General features: G+C 43.0%; 1 non-coding gene across 1 annotated transcript; it reads right to left on the bottom strand.

Annotated features, from left to right (window-relative positions):
• Positions 1-9,024: 9,024 nt before the first annotated feature.
• Trnas-cga (transfer RNA serine (anticodon CGA)) lies at positions 9,025-9,099 on the bottom strand. Its single transcript has one exon. It is a non-coding gene; the product is annotated as a tRNA-Ser (tRNA).
• Between the last annotated feature and the right edge of the window lie 4,153 nt (positions 9,100-13,252).

Below are 13,252 nucleotides of genomic sequence, written 5' to 3'. Positions count from 1 at the left end.
GCTCAAATATAGGTCGCGCTAGCCTGAAATATGCAATCTCCTTTACAGCTGAATGACACTTCCCTGAAATTCTTCCAGTACACGGCAGTCGACCATTCGCCTTCCCTACACCAAACCTCACATTTTGGTTCCGTTTCATATCTCTTTGCAATGTTAAGCCTATATATTTGAATGACGTGAATGTGTCAAGTAAGACATTATTAGTATAAGAGGTATTTGGAAAGTAACGTGTGATCGGTTGCGTAATGAAACGACTGTGAAAATCAAAAATGTTTTATTTTCAACAGTTAGCTATTACTTCCAGCTACTTAGTTATATAACTGCCGACCCGACTTCGACGTTGCTTTGTACCAACTTTCCAACACCCTCTTTATAGTAGGCATCCGCCAGTGCTTTCCGCCTATAGCTCGTTGTCTGTGCCAAAATATGCTGTATTGTGGGCAACCACACACTTCCAATTGAATATCCTGCAGGAGCATCTTTATTGCCCCTTCAGAATGCGGCTGAGAACTGTCTTAAAGAAAAAGTGCGTGACATTTGGGTGATGTGGGCTGCATAGCTTCAGGCGAAATTTCTCGCCAAGCCCTCTTACGTGGCAGGAGACTCTATTTTCAAGGCATCTTTATGTGCTCGCTGTGAGCTCAGAACTAAAAAGAGCGACGTGATCCGATCGATGGCCATACTAGAGACACTACCAGAAACATCTGTGCAAAGCTTCAACGGATTTTCACAGTGATTTCCATTTCGTGACCGATTGAACATTTCTTTCCATATACGCCTCGTGTTGTCTATATTTAGGAATGGAAGCAGGCACGTGGGCTTAATTTCTATTTCCAGATGTCCACCGTGTCTCACTCGAGGAGTATTTCATTCCTGTGGTTTTAACTTTAAACAGTGTACGTACGTTAGTCTTGGAACTAGCGCAAATGACAGAGGATAGCTTCGTAGAAAACCAGCAAACGGTCACTGAAATCGGTCACACAATTCGTTTTTGCTTGTCTGTGCTATCTGATATTTCCACATGCCCAAATTGTCATTGCGTTGTCGTGCTCTGCTTGATCAGTGCGAGCTCAAGATTTTATGTATACGTTCCGACATGGCTGTTCTCATCTGTGAAAGGTAATGTACTTTATCCAGTTTCTTGATTCTGCATGTGCTTCATTCCTACATACAGTTCACCGAGAGTGTTGTTGTTTAAAAGGCAGTTCACGAGTAACTGAAACGTGTTGTTGGTAGCTGTGGAGCGGGATGGATGCATATACAGAACAGGAGCAGCGTACCGACTGATGGCATTGACACATAAGGTACTGACTGAACATGTGGTGTCTACACTAGGCACGTGTTTAATATTATTTGGCTACCTTTATTTCAGCTTGTAGTGTAATCACTTTTTACTTCTTAATTTCGTAACAGAAAGAAGTCAACTGGGAACACCAATACATTCTGTTCGAACTAGCCACAGCTACTGCAAACAAACAGTTACCACCACTCTCTGTGCCTGCACACCGTCAGGTAGAGATTTAATTAGGTTCCAAACACCAATAAAGTATCAATTATTGGTCCTGTTCAATCAAATACAGTTTAATTAGTGAGAAATATAGTTTGTTTGGGAGAATTACTCGAACGGAAATTAATACAGCAGTCTCGGTTATTGCCCCGAGAAATATATAGCTTTAATCCAAGGGCTTTAATGGTAATGGGTGCCATATATCCACGTAGCAGCGATAAACTCAGCACAGCCAAGCAAGCGCTGTTAACATCGCCGTGTTTCCAGAGTTACGGCCCTTGTTGTCTGACGACCGCCAGCACCGTCGATTCCTGTTGGAGGGAAAACTGATCGCCAAGATTTATTCCGCTTTTACTGGCTTACCCTCTTAGGAGGTATGAAGTGTATGTGCTTTGTAAGCAAAGTGCCGTAACATTTTGTTGCTATTGCTATTACCATTGTTGGCTTACAGTTATTGTGTTTGGTTAACAAGAGGAGAGCTCGAAATATCTCTTTCGAAGTCAGTTCACTATACTGTGCCTACCGTCTCGCAATGTAAATGTCTAATTACGGTTCGACAATTCTTTGAGCTTTCCTAACACAATTATTGGAATATTATTCCATCATATTTTGTTCCAAAGCGTACTAAATGTAATTTAGTCTGCAGGTTATCGGGACTTTTGTCAATGTAAATTAAATATTCTACGTTTTTACGCCATACTATCTTCCTTTTCTATTTTAATTCTACTTTTCTACCCATGATCTTTGGTATTAATCAGTAATCTTCTTAAGTCAACGCTTGACTGACATTTTTCGATGCCACTTTGTCCTCCTAGTAACTAAAAAAAAAGAATAAAAAATCTGACATTTTCGAGAGTCTCTTCCTTTTACTACCAGCTATCATGATTGTTTGGAAATTAGCATTCATATTCTTCATAGCCGCGGTAAGTGATTTCTTAAGAACCACCTGATGTCCACTTGCTGTGAGGGAGCACGTGACTAGCTCAAAGTGTTCCAGATGCACAAAGAAATGTAGAAAACTCATGAAACAGATCGCAAGACGAACCTGAAAAAGTTAGTAAATGCGAAGATAATTCATTCTGAATGGAGGAATATTTAGAGACATGAATGACTGTGAAACACTCTTCAACATCACGTGTGCGTTAACTGCGAATGAACCATGATTAAATTACTCAGACAGATTTGCTGGAGGGGATAGCGCTCATGGAAAAATATTCCGACCAGTAGAAAACTGTGGTGAAACATTTGAACTACTAAGATAGTTGACAAGCCAATCTCACACACGTACACCCTCGTAAAAAAGGTGAAAACTAAAATCTTCAGAAAAATCACACTCAGATCTGTCTGAAGTGAAATAATAACATCAATTCGATGAACAGACACCGAGTCTGTAGGAATCCATCGTGTGTACCGTAACAAATTACTTTACGAATTCACCCAAACTGGTAGCAGCGAATGCACATAGACACGTAGAGAAACGAAGTGAAATTCACTAACAGAAAACGCTATAGATTAGTTAAAATATCACTGTAAAGGCCTAAAAAGTAAAAGAAACAACGGAGACATAACTGAAAGTTATTTTCTCGTATCTAATTGTAGTCTATTGTCAGAGCAAAGCACCTGTGTGGACTGAACCTAGCCAACGTCCAGAGTGACGAAAAAATTATGGCTCTCTGTCTTCCCAGCGCCTCTGCGAAAAAAAATTGCGCCTAAAACCATAACAGTCCAGCGAGGCACGTGACCTGTAGCCACCATGAGCACGTTAGAGAAGACAGTCCTCGCAAATCCCTCCGGCCAGAGAGACTCGAAATGACACACCAAATATGAACACTGCTAGGTTCGCTTACGTATTGCCTGTGCAAGAGATGGCACCTAATATCCCATAGAGGAATAGAATATAAGAGAGCTAACTACTCCTTAATACAATAATTTCTGTTATTCTTTCATTAGACTTCATTAGTTTGTAATAAGATTAGTGGAAATTAATGTAAAAGGAAATGAGGCAGCCAAAAAACTGGCGTACAATTTTCAGGATTACAGTCTGAGGTAAGGAGGAAAAACCGTCAAAATGCATATGGTGCTTTAACAACAATTAACAATACCTTGAATGCAGTTACTTCAGTTCTATGCATCAAGGACAGGCCCCACACAGCTGGTGATGTAGGTATATAAGCACATATCAATTTCTTCCAACGGTCGGTTCATATAATGCTTTTACTACGCCGAAAGGGAAAATTCTATTTGAATTGTAAGCAAAAACCTGCTTACGCATTCTTGTATGGTACGTTGTGTCAGTTTCATACTAGTCCGACTTTCTACACCAAAAATCAAACATCTTTACTTGATTACTGTGAAGCATCGATTATTTCCTACGGTTTTAGATGGTTTAACGATTTTGGTTATCCGTTCGTTGCAGCTGTCAATAAATAGAAATACACATTTTATTCGTTGGACTCTTTTCTGGTACGTTTTGTATGTAAACTTATTTCTGCCCCTTTTCCCTCTAGGAGACATGTATAATGGTGACGCAATTGTCTTGTAAATCGTTAATACGACGTTTCATACTTACCTAGTGCATCACATTGGTCTGGTATATGTCTTTTCTGTTACTGTTTCGTGTGTCGAACTGAAAACTGTTTCAAAAGTTAACTTAAACAGTAAGGTCCAACGATAGAAATATTTGAATTAAAATGAACAAAACAGACGATCTGCCACTGAAGTACGTAGTCATGCAGAACCCATTGTTGATATGGAAAAACTGCGTCTGAAATATTTATCCAACCAACAAACGTAACCTAGACAAATACCCTACTGAGAAACAGTTTTAAGCTTTTAAGGGTGTATTTGTGACAGATTTACGCACCGTGGCAGCCGTGGAGTTGCTATTTGTATTTTGGTAATCAATTTTCTGATTGGCAAGAGAGCAGCCACCATTTTACTGTATTCTAGTGGTCTTCGAAAGAGAACAAGCAAAGCGATGGCACCAAAGAGATCCCTTCACTGTCGTATGACGCAAGCTGAGCCATATCTGATCTTCAGTGTTTGTCACCTACCCTTCATCTTTGTTAACATCGAGCGATAATAGAACCTTCTACCAACCATTGAGTCAGCACAGAGTAAATCGGAACAAAAGTGCTGACATTACTTAAGAGACATACTTAACGGTATTTGGCAATCTACTTATTACATTTTTCCTTATCAGACTACTGACTGGGTTGATACTGACTACCATGAATTCACCTCCTGTGCCAACTTCATCGTCACAGAGTAGCACTTTAAACATACATCCGCAATTATTTCATTGATGTATTGCTATCTCTGCCTACTGTTTCTACCGTCTACAGCCAGTACCATAAAAGTCATTCCTTGATGTCTTAACTGATGCCCTAACATCCACTGCCTTCTCCTTCTCAATGTTTTCCACATATTCCTTTCCTCTCTCATTCTGAGCACAATTTCATCATTCCTCACCTTACTAGATCTCTAATTCTCAAATGCTTCAAATGGTTCAAATGGCTCTGAGCGCCATGTGACTTAACATCTGAGGTCATCAGTTCCCTAGAACTTAGAACTACTTAAACCTAACTACATCTACATCTACATCCATACTCCGCAAGCCACCTGACGGTGTGTGGCGGAGGGTACCCTGAGTACTTCTATCGGTTCTCCCTTCTATTCCAGTCTCGTATTGTTAGTGGAAAGAAGGATTGTCGGTATGCCTCTAATCTCTCTGATTTTATCCTCATGGTCTCTTCGCGAGATATACGTAGGAGGGAGCAATATACTGCTTGACTCTTCGGTGAAGGTATGTTCTCGAAACTTTGACAAAAGCCCGTACCGAGCTACTGAGCGTCTCTCCTGCAGAGTCTTCCACTGGAGTTTATCAATCATATCCATGACGCTTTCGTGATTACTAAATGATCCTGTAACGAAGCGCACTGCTCTCCGTTGGATCTTCTCTATCTCTTCTATCAATCCTATCTGGTATGGATCCCACACTGCTGAGCAGTATTCAAGCAGTGGGCGAACAAGTGTACTGTAACCCACTTCCTTTGTTTTCGGATTGCATTTCCCTAGGATTCTTCCAATGAATCTCAATCTGGCATCTGGTTTACCAACGATCAACTTTATGTGATCATTCCATTTTAAATCACTCCTAATGCGTATTCCCAGATAATTTATGGAATTAACTGCTTCCAGTTGCTGACTTGCAATTTTGTAGCTAAATGATAAGGGATCTATCTTTCTATGTACTTGCAGCACATTACACTTGTCTACATTGAGATGCAATTGCCATTCCCTGCACCATGCGTCAATTCGCTGCAGATCCTCCTGCATTTCAGTACAATTTTCCATTGTTACAACCTCTCGATACACCACAGCATCATCTGCAAAAAGCCTCAGTGAACTTCCGATGTCATCAACAAGGTTATTTATGTATATTGTGAATAGCAACGGTCCTATGACACTCCCCTGCGGCACACCTGAAATCACTCTTACTTCGGATGACTTCTCTCCATTGAGAATGACATGCTGCGTTCTGTTATCTAGAAACTCTTCAATCCAATCACACAATTGGTCTGATAGTCCATATGCTCTTACTTTGTTCATTAAACGACTGTGGGGAACTGTATCGAACGCCTTGCGGAAGTCAAGAAACACGGCATCTACTTGTGAACCCGTGTGTATGGCCCTCTGAGTCTCGTGGACGAATAGCGCGAGCTGGGTTTCACACGACCGTCTTTTTCGAAACCCATGCTGATTCCTACAGAGTAGATTTCTAGTCTCCAGAAAAGTTATTATATTCGAACATGTGTTCCAAATTTCTACAACTGATCGACGTTAGAGATATAGGTCTATAGTTCTGCACATCTGTTCGACGTCCCTTCTTGAAAACGGGGATGACCTGTGCCCTTTTCCAATCCTTCGGAACGCTACGCTCTTCTAGAGATCTACGGTACACCGCTGCAAGAAGGGGGGCAAGTTCCTTCGCGTACTCGGTGTAAAATCGAACTGGTATCCCATCAGATCCAGCGGCGTTTCCTCTTTTGAGGGATTTCAATTGTTTCTCTATCCCTCTGTCGTCTATTTCGATATCTACCATTTTGCCATCTGTGCGACAATCTAGAGAAGGAACTACAGTGCAGTCTTCCTCTGTGAAACAGCTTAGGAGAAAGACATTTAGTATTTCGGCCTTTAGTCTGTCATCCTCTGTTTCAGTACCATTTTGGTCACAGAGTGTCTGGACATTTTGTTTTGTTCCACCTAGCGCTTTGACATAAGACGAAAATTTCTTAGGATTTTCTGCCAAGTCAGTACATAGAACTACACTTTCGAATTCATTGAACGCCTCTCGAAGAGCCCTCCTCACACTGCATTTCGCTTCACGTAGTTTTTGTTTGTCTGCAAGGCTTTGGCTATGTTTATGTTTGCTGTGAAGTTCCCTTTGCTTCCGCAGCAGTTTTCTAACTCGGTTGTTGTATCACGGTGGCTCCTTTCCATCTCTTACGATCTTGCTTGGCACATACTCATCTAACGCATATTGTACGATGGTTCTGAACTTTGTCCACTGATCCTCAACACTATCTATACTTGGGACAAAACTTTTGAATTGAGCCGTCAGGTACTCTGTAATCTGCTTTTTGTCACTTTTGCTAAACAGAAAAATCTTTCTACCTTTTTTAATATTTCTACACTCCTGGAAATGGAAAAAAGAACACATTGACACCGGTGTGTCAGACCCACCATACTTGCTCCGGACACTGCGAGAGGGCTGTACAGGCAATGATCACACGCACGGCACAGCGGACACACCAGGAACCGCGGTGTTGGCCGTCGAATGGCGCTAGCTGCGCAGCATTTGTGCACCGCCGCCGTCAGTGTCAGCCAGTTTGCCGTGGCATACGGAGCTCCATCGCAGTCTTTAACACTGGTAGCATGCCGCGACAGCGTGGACGTGAACCGTATGTGCAGTTGACGGACTTTGAGCGAGGGCGTATAGTGGGCATGTGGGAGGCCGGGTGGACGTACCGCCGAATTGCTCAACACGTGGGGCGTGAGGTCTCCACAGTACATCGATGTTGTGGCCAGTGGTCGGCGGAAGGTGCACGTGCCCGTCGACCTGGGACCGGACCGCAGCGACGCACGGATGCACGCCAAGACCATAGGATCCTACGCAGTGCCGTAGGGGACCGCACCGCCACTTCCCAGCAAATTAGGGACACTGTTGCTCCTGGGGTATCGGCGAGGACCATACGCAACCGTCTCCATGAAGCTGGGCTACGGTCCCGCACACCGTTAGGCCGTCTTCCGCTCACGCCCCAACATCGTGCAGCCCGCCTCCAGTGGTGTCGCGACAGGCGTGAATGGAGGGACGAATGGAGACGTGTCGTCTTCAGCGATGAGAGTCGCTTCTGCCTTGGTGCCAATGATGGTCGTATGCGTGTTTGGCGCCGTGCAGGTGAGCGCCACAATCAGGACTGCATACGACCGAGGCACACAGGGCCAACACCCGGCATCATGGTGTGGGTAGCGATCTCCTACACTGGCCGTACACCACTGGTGATCTTCGAGGGGACACTGAATAGTGCACGGTACATCCAAACCGTCATCGAACCCATCGTTCTACCATTCCTAGACCGGCAAGGGAACTTGCTGTTCCAACAGGACAATGCACGTCCGCATGTATACCGTGCCACCCAACGTGCTCTAGAAGGTGTAAGTCAACTACCCTGGCCAGCAAGATCTCCGGATCTGTCCCCCATTGAGCATGTTTGGGACTGGATGAAGCGTCGTCTCACGCGGTCTGCACGTCCAGCACGAACGCTGGTCCAACTGAGGCGCCAGGTGGAAATGGCATGGCAAGCCGTTCCACAGGACTACATCCAGCATCTCTACGATCGTCTCCATGGAAGAATAGCAGCCTGCATTGCTGCGAAAGGTGGATATACACTGTACTAGTGCCGACATTGTGCATGCTCTGTTGCCTGTGTCTATGTGCCTGTGGTTCTGTCAGTGTGATCATATGATGTATCTGACCCCAGGAATGTGTCAATAAAGTTTCCCCTTCCTGGGACAATGAATTCACAGTGTTCTTATTTCAATTTCCAGGAGTGTATTTACGGCTGAAATCATCGATGGCGTAACCGCTTTATGATCGCTGATTCCCTGTTCTGCGTTAACTGTTTCAAATAGTTCGTGTCTGTTTGTCACCAGAATGTCTAATATATTATCGCCACGAGTCGGTTCTCTGTTTAACTGCTCAAGGTAGTTTTCAGATAGAGCACTTAAAAAAGTTTCACTGGATTCTTTGTCCCAGCCACCCGTTATGAACGTTTGAGTCTCCCAGTCTATATCCGGCAAATAAAAATCTCCACCCAGAACTATAACATGGTGGGGAAATCTACTCGAAATATTTTCTAAATTATCCTTCAGGTGCTCAGCCACAACAGCTGCTGAGCCAGGGGGCCTATAGAGACATCCAATTACCATGAAACGTCCTGGCAGATTAAAACTGTGTGCCCGACCGAGACTCGAACTCGGGACCATTGCCTTTCGAGGGCAAGTGCTCTACCAACTGAGCTACCGAAGCACGACTCACGCGCGGTACTCACAGCTTTACTTCTGCCAGTACCTCGTCTCCTACCTTCCAAACTTTACAGAACCTCTCCTGCGAACCTTGCAGAACTAGCACTCCTGAAAGAAAGGATATTGCGGAGACATGGCTTAGCCACAGCCTGGGGGATGTTTCCAGAATGAGATTTTCACTCTGCAGCGGAATGTGCGCTGATATGAAACTTCCTGGCAGATTAAAACTGAGTCGTGTTTCGGTAGCTCAGTTGGTAGAGCACTTGCCCGCGAAAGGCAAAGGTCCCGAGTTCGAGTCTCGGTCGGGCACACAGTTTTAATCTGCCAGGAAGTTTCATATCAGCGCACACTCCGCTGCAGAGTGAAAATCTCATTCTGGATCCAATTACCATGTCTGAGCCTGCTTTATCCGTGACCGTCACCCAAATTATTTCACATTTCGGATCTCCGTCAATTTCCTTCGATACTATTGCACTTCTTATCGCTATAAACACGCCTCCCCCTTCACTGTCCTGCCTGTCCCTGCGGTATACATTCCAATCTGAGTTTATGATTTCATTACTGTTTACGCCTGGTTTCAGCCAACTTTCTGTCCCTAGTACTACATGGGCGTTGTGACCGTTTATTAATGAGAGCAGTTCTGGGACCATTCTATAGACGCTCCTGCAGTTTACTATTAGCACATTAGTATTGTTATTCCCTGTTGCATTTTGCCTACTCCTACCTTGCCAGATTCATCTGGTAGAATTCACTGTATTCTGTTAAACGCTCGCAGAGGGTGGGACTGCGCTGTTCACAATTAAACATTTTTCCATAATGGACGTGATCAGTATTTGTACTTGCTGTCTAAATGATGGCATCCAATGCAAGAACACGGTACATAGAACATAAAATATCACTGTTCAACGGATGTTTTATCAGTCGATGACTGGCACAGTTCATACAACAGTACTAAACAATTCAAAAGCGTACAACACGAGCGTGCGCGTGGCCGAATCTCGCTGATACCAGTCCACACTACTTTTCCGTAACCGTCGCGACACGGTTGATTCTCCCGACTCGGCACACGAAACCGATGAACATCACCTTTTGGCTAAATATTGATACTGCGTCGTGAACATTGAAATTAAACGCAAAACTTGTGAGACAAAATTTTAAATTACTTCACCATAACTTATAAGGTACGAGCTGCAGCCACGGCATCAACACAACACTCCGCCCACGCTCCACGAAAGCTACGCCGCGACTCACCACTATTGCTCTGCGCTCAGTAGGGAGGCGACTGTCGATATAGCCAACGATACAATTCTATGCTGGCACATGGTCCACAGCTATACAAACGCTGCTGACTTGGAAAGACAGTTTCAATATGGCTAATCGAAATAGAGGTTATGCTTGAAAGACAGTTAACGGTTTCTCGTCAGTGGACATATTCGGGTGTTACAGAATAAACCAGACCCTGGCTCGCAGTTGTCGGTCTACCATCGCATTATATATGTGTACATTGCCATGTTATTAAATTTATTACACTTTTGATCCTTTATTAGAAGTTCTACGTTTCATGTACTTTGTATGTATATATGTGGATGTGTGTGTGTGTGTGTGTGTGTGTGTGTGTGTGTGTGTGTGTGTGTGTGTGTGTGTGTGTGTGTTAAGACAGTAGCAACTGTCTTGTGCTGATTATCACGATTACCACTTGATTAATTCCAACTGTTTCAAAAGTTTTAATTACGTTCGAAATCCGATGAGGTAGGCCAGCAAACGCTCTCCTGAAACCAGTTAAGATTACCATATTCAGTACTCCACCCACACTGTCTACAAAGCACCGATATTAATAGATTGTTATACTGTCACAAGTTCTTCGCACTTTAATGCACAACATATCCACAACAAAACCTTTCCGATCAAAATTCGTGCAGAATAACACGTCCCCCATTGATCTTTCAGCTTAACACATGCTACTTCAAAACCGAATGAGCCCATATATGAAATTCCCTTTTGGCTGACCGAGATCAGCGAGGCGACACATCTTATATTCACATATACTCTTACAAATGTCAAATGCAAATATATTCATACATCAAATTTTTATCAGGCCTTTATCTTTTACAACTATTTCGAGACTTATTTACACTGCTCCAGTTGAACTGCAAGACTGCAAACATCTAACTGTAAGGGAGGACTCTATGTCGTTAAAGTAGAAAGAGGGTGCATTTGTAACCTCCCCCCTCACTTATCGACCTTAATGACAGCGAAAAATTAAACCGCGTGTACCTAATGGAAATTTGGGAAAAGCAATCGTCACCGAAGTTAATCTATCGGTAAAGAGGGAGGAAAGGGTTACATCTAAATGAAAGGAAAAATGCAAATGAAACTGGTGGCAATTAATTTTGAAAAGGGGTAAAGTTAATGAAGAAAGTACATGTGCGGCCGTTACGTTAACAATTAACTAGCGGTAATTAGATATTTGAGATTTGGGGGAAATTACGGTCGCCACTCCTAAGGACAATTACTATAGTAACTGAAAAAGAAAGGTAATTACACATATAATTAGCACTAGAAGCGTGGCAACTGAAGGTTGACACATGTAGTGTGAAAACTGAAAGTTTGTCAGAAGTAATAAATTTCGCTACACTCTGACTTAATTTAGCAAAGGAATTAATAAAACTGGAAAATCGAAAGTTAATTTAGTGACTGAAGTTAATAGTGAGCTTTCTTTCTGAAGCACATCGACATTCAGTAAAATAAGGTTAGTCTTGAACTACCTCAACAATCATTTCAAAAGCTACTTGAATCTACGCAATTTAGAAATAAGAGAATTAACTTTGAACTTGAATTAAATGATTCTGAACAAATAACAATATTAAAATTTAGTACGTACCAAGCTGAGCTGCAGTCACAGGTAAGCTAAAATATGCTAACAAAACTCGCACTCTAAATATGTGCTCGTGTAACCTAAATATTGTAGCCAGCTACTGAACTTTGAAATTGAAGCAGTGAAATCTAATTATATTATTTTAATGCTGGCGTTTGAATTTCAACGACACTCGGGTTCATTTCGGAAAAGGAAGGGACCCTGCTTGGCAATGCAATTGGGACAATGAGCAACAAAGGTCCATGCTAAGTTGCTGTAATTTTGCGAGGCAAATGGAAGAATTTGAAAAGCTGAGGTCTGCCATATAGTTCTGAAAATTTACGTGCTTTTAGTCTTCCTTGTTGGTTGATTGAAGGTTTGAAGCCGTCGATCGAGGAGGTGGCGACAGTCACTCATTGTCGGCCGTCGCTGTTGCAGAAGCTGTATGTTGGCGTGCCTTCTTCTCGACACGGTCACCAGGCGAAATGGGCTCTTGATGTGCGCCAGCTAATGCTTCCCGTCCACGACACCATGTCAGAAACTATCATCGCGAGTCGAGCGCAATTACATGCTGCCAACCCCGAAAGCGCGGCAACTCGCGGGAGCGTCACACAACACACCTGCTCCACTCGCTACTCCAACCAGACTCTCTCTGTTCTGCCCGCGCTCCACGCGGCAGAGTTAACACTACCAAAGATCCTACACACTTTGATTCTTCACACGACCTATCGATGTAATCGTTCGATAGCAGTTTTCCCTAGGCAAGACCCAGCGTAAAAATACAAATAATCTTTACACAACAAACCAATTATACATCGACATAAATGCATAAATATATATATACAAATAGTAAAACAATTACAATATGTGAAGACACAGAAATATCATATATTCAGGTAGCAAAAATATGGAAAACAAATTATAGTACAATAGATGGAAATAGGAGGATATGCATTTCCGGCGTTACACATTAACGGACAGAGTTTCATGGCACTCTCTTGCCCTTGGGGCCGGAAATTGTTCTTAAAGGCGCAAGAACCGACAACAATCAATAGCGTGAGAATACAGAAGGCAATGGAAACCACGACATTAAAGACATATAACCTATGTCCACAGAACATGTGGCTTGTAACTGAAACAATGTCATGATGAACTTTCCATTGGCAAAAGATTACAGAATAGTCGTCCATTCGTATCTCCGGGAGGGTACTGTAAACAGGGAGGTGCCGATGAGACAAAGATTGAATAACCAACGAAAGGATAACGTTCTACCAGTCGGAATGTGGAATGTCAGAAGTTTGAAC

The sequence above is a fragment of the Schistocerca serialis genome, chromosome 6 (genome assembly GCF_023864345.2).
Source record: "Schistocerca serialis cubense isolate TAMUIC-IGC-003099 chromosome 6, iqSchSeri2.2, whole genome shotgun sequence".
In the NCBI taxonomy this organism is placed as follows: Eukaryota; Metazoa; Arthropoda; class Insecta; order Orthoptera; family Acrididae; genus Schistocerca; species Schistocerca serialis.
Note: the sequence above shows the minus strand (reverse complement) of the source record. Positions and strands in the feature narration are given on the sequence as shown.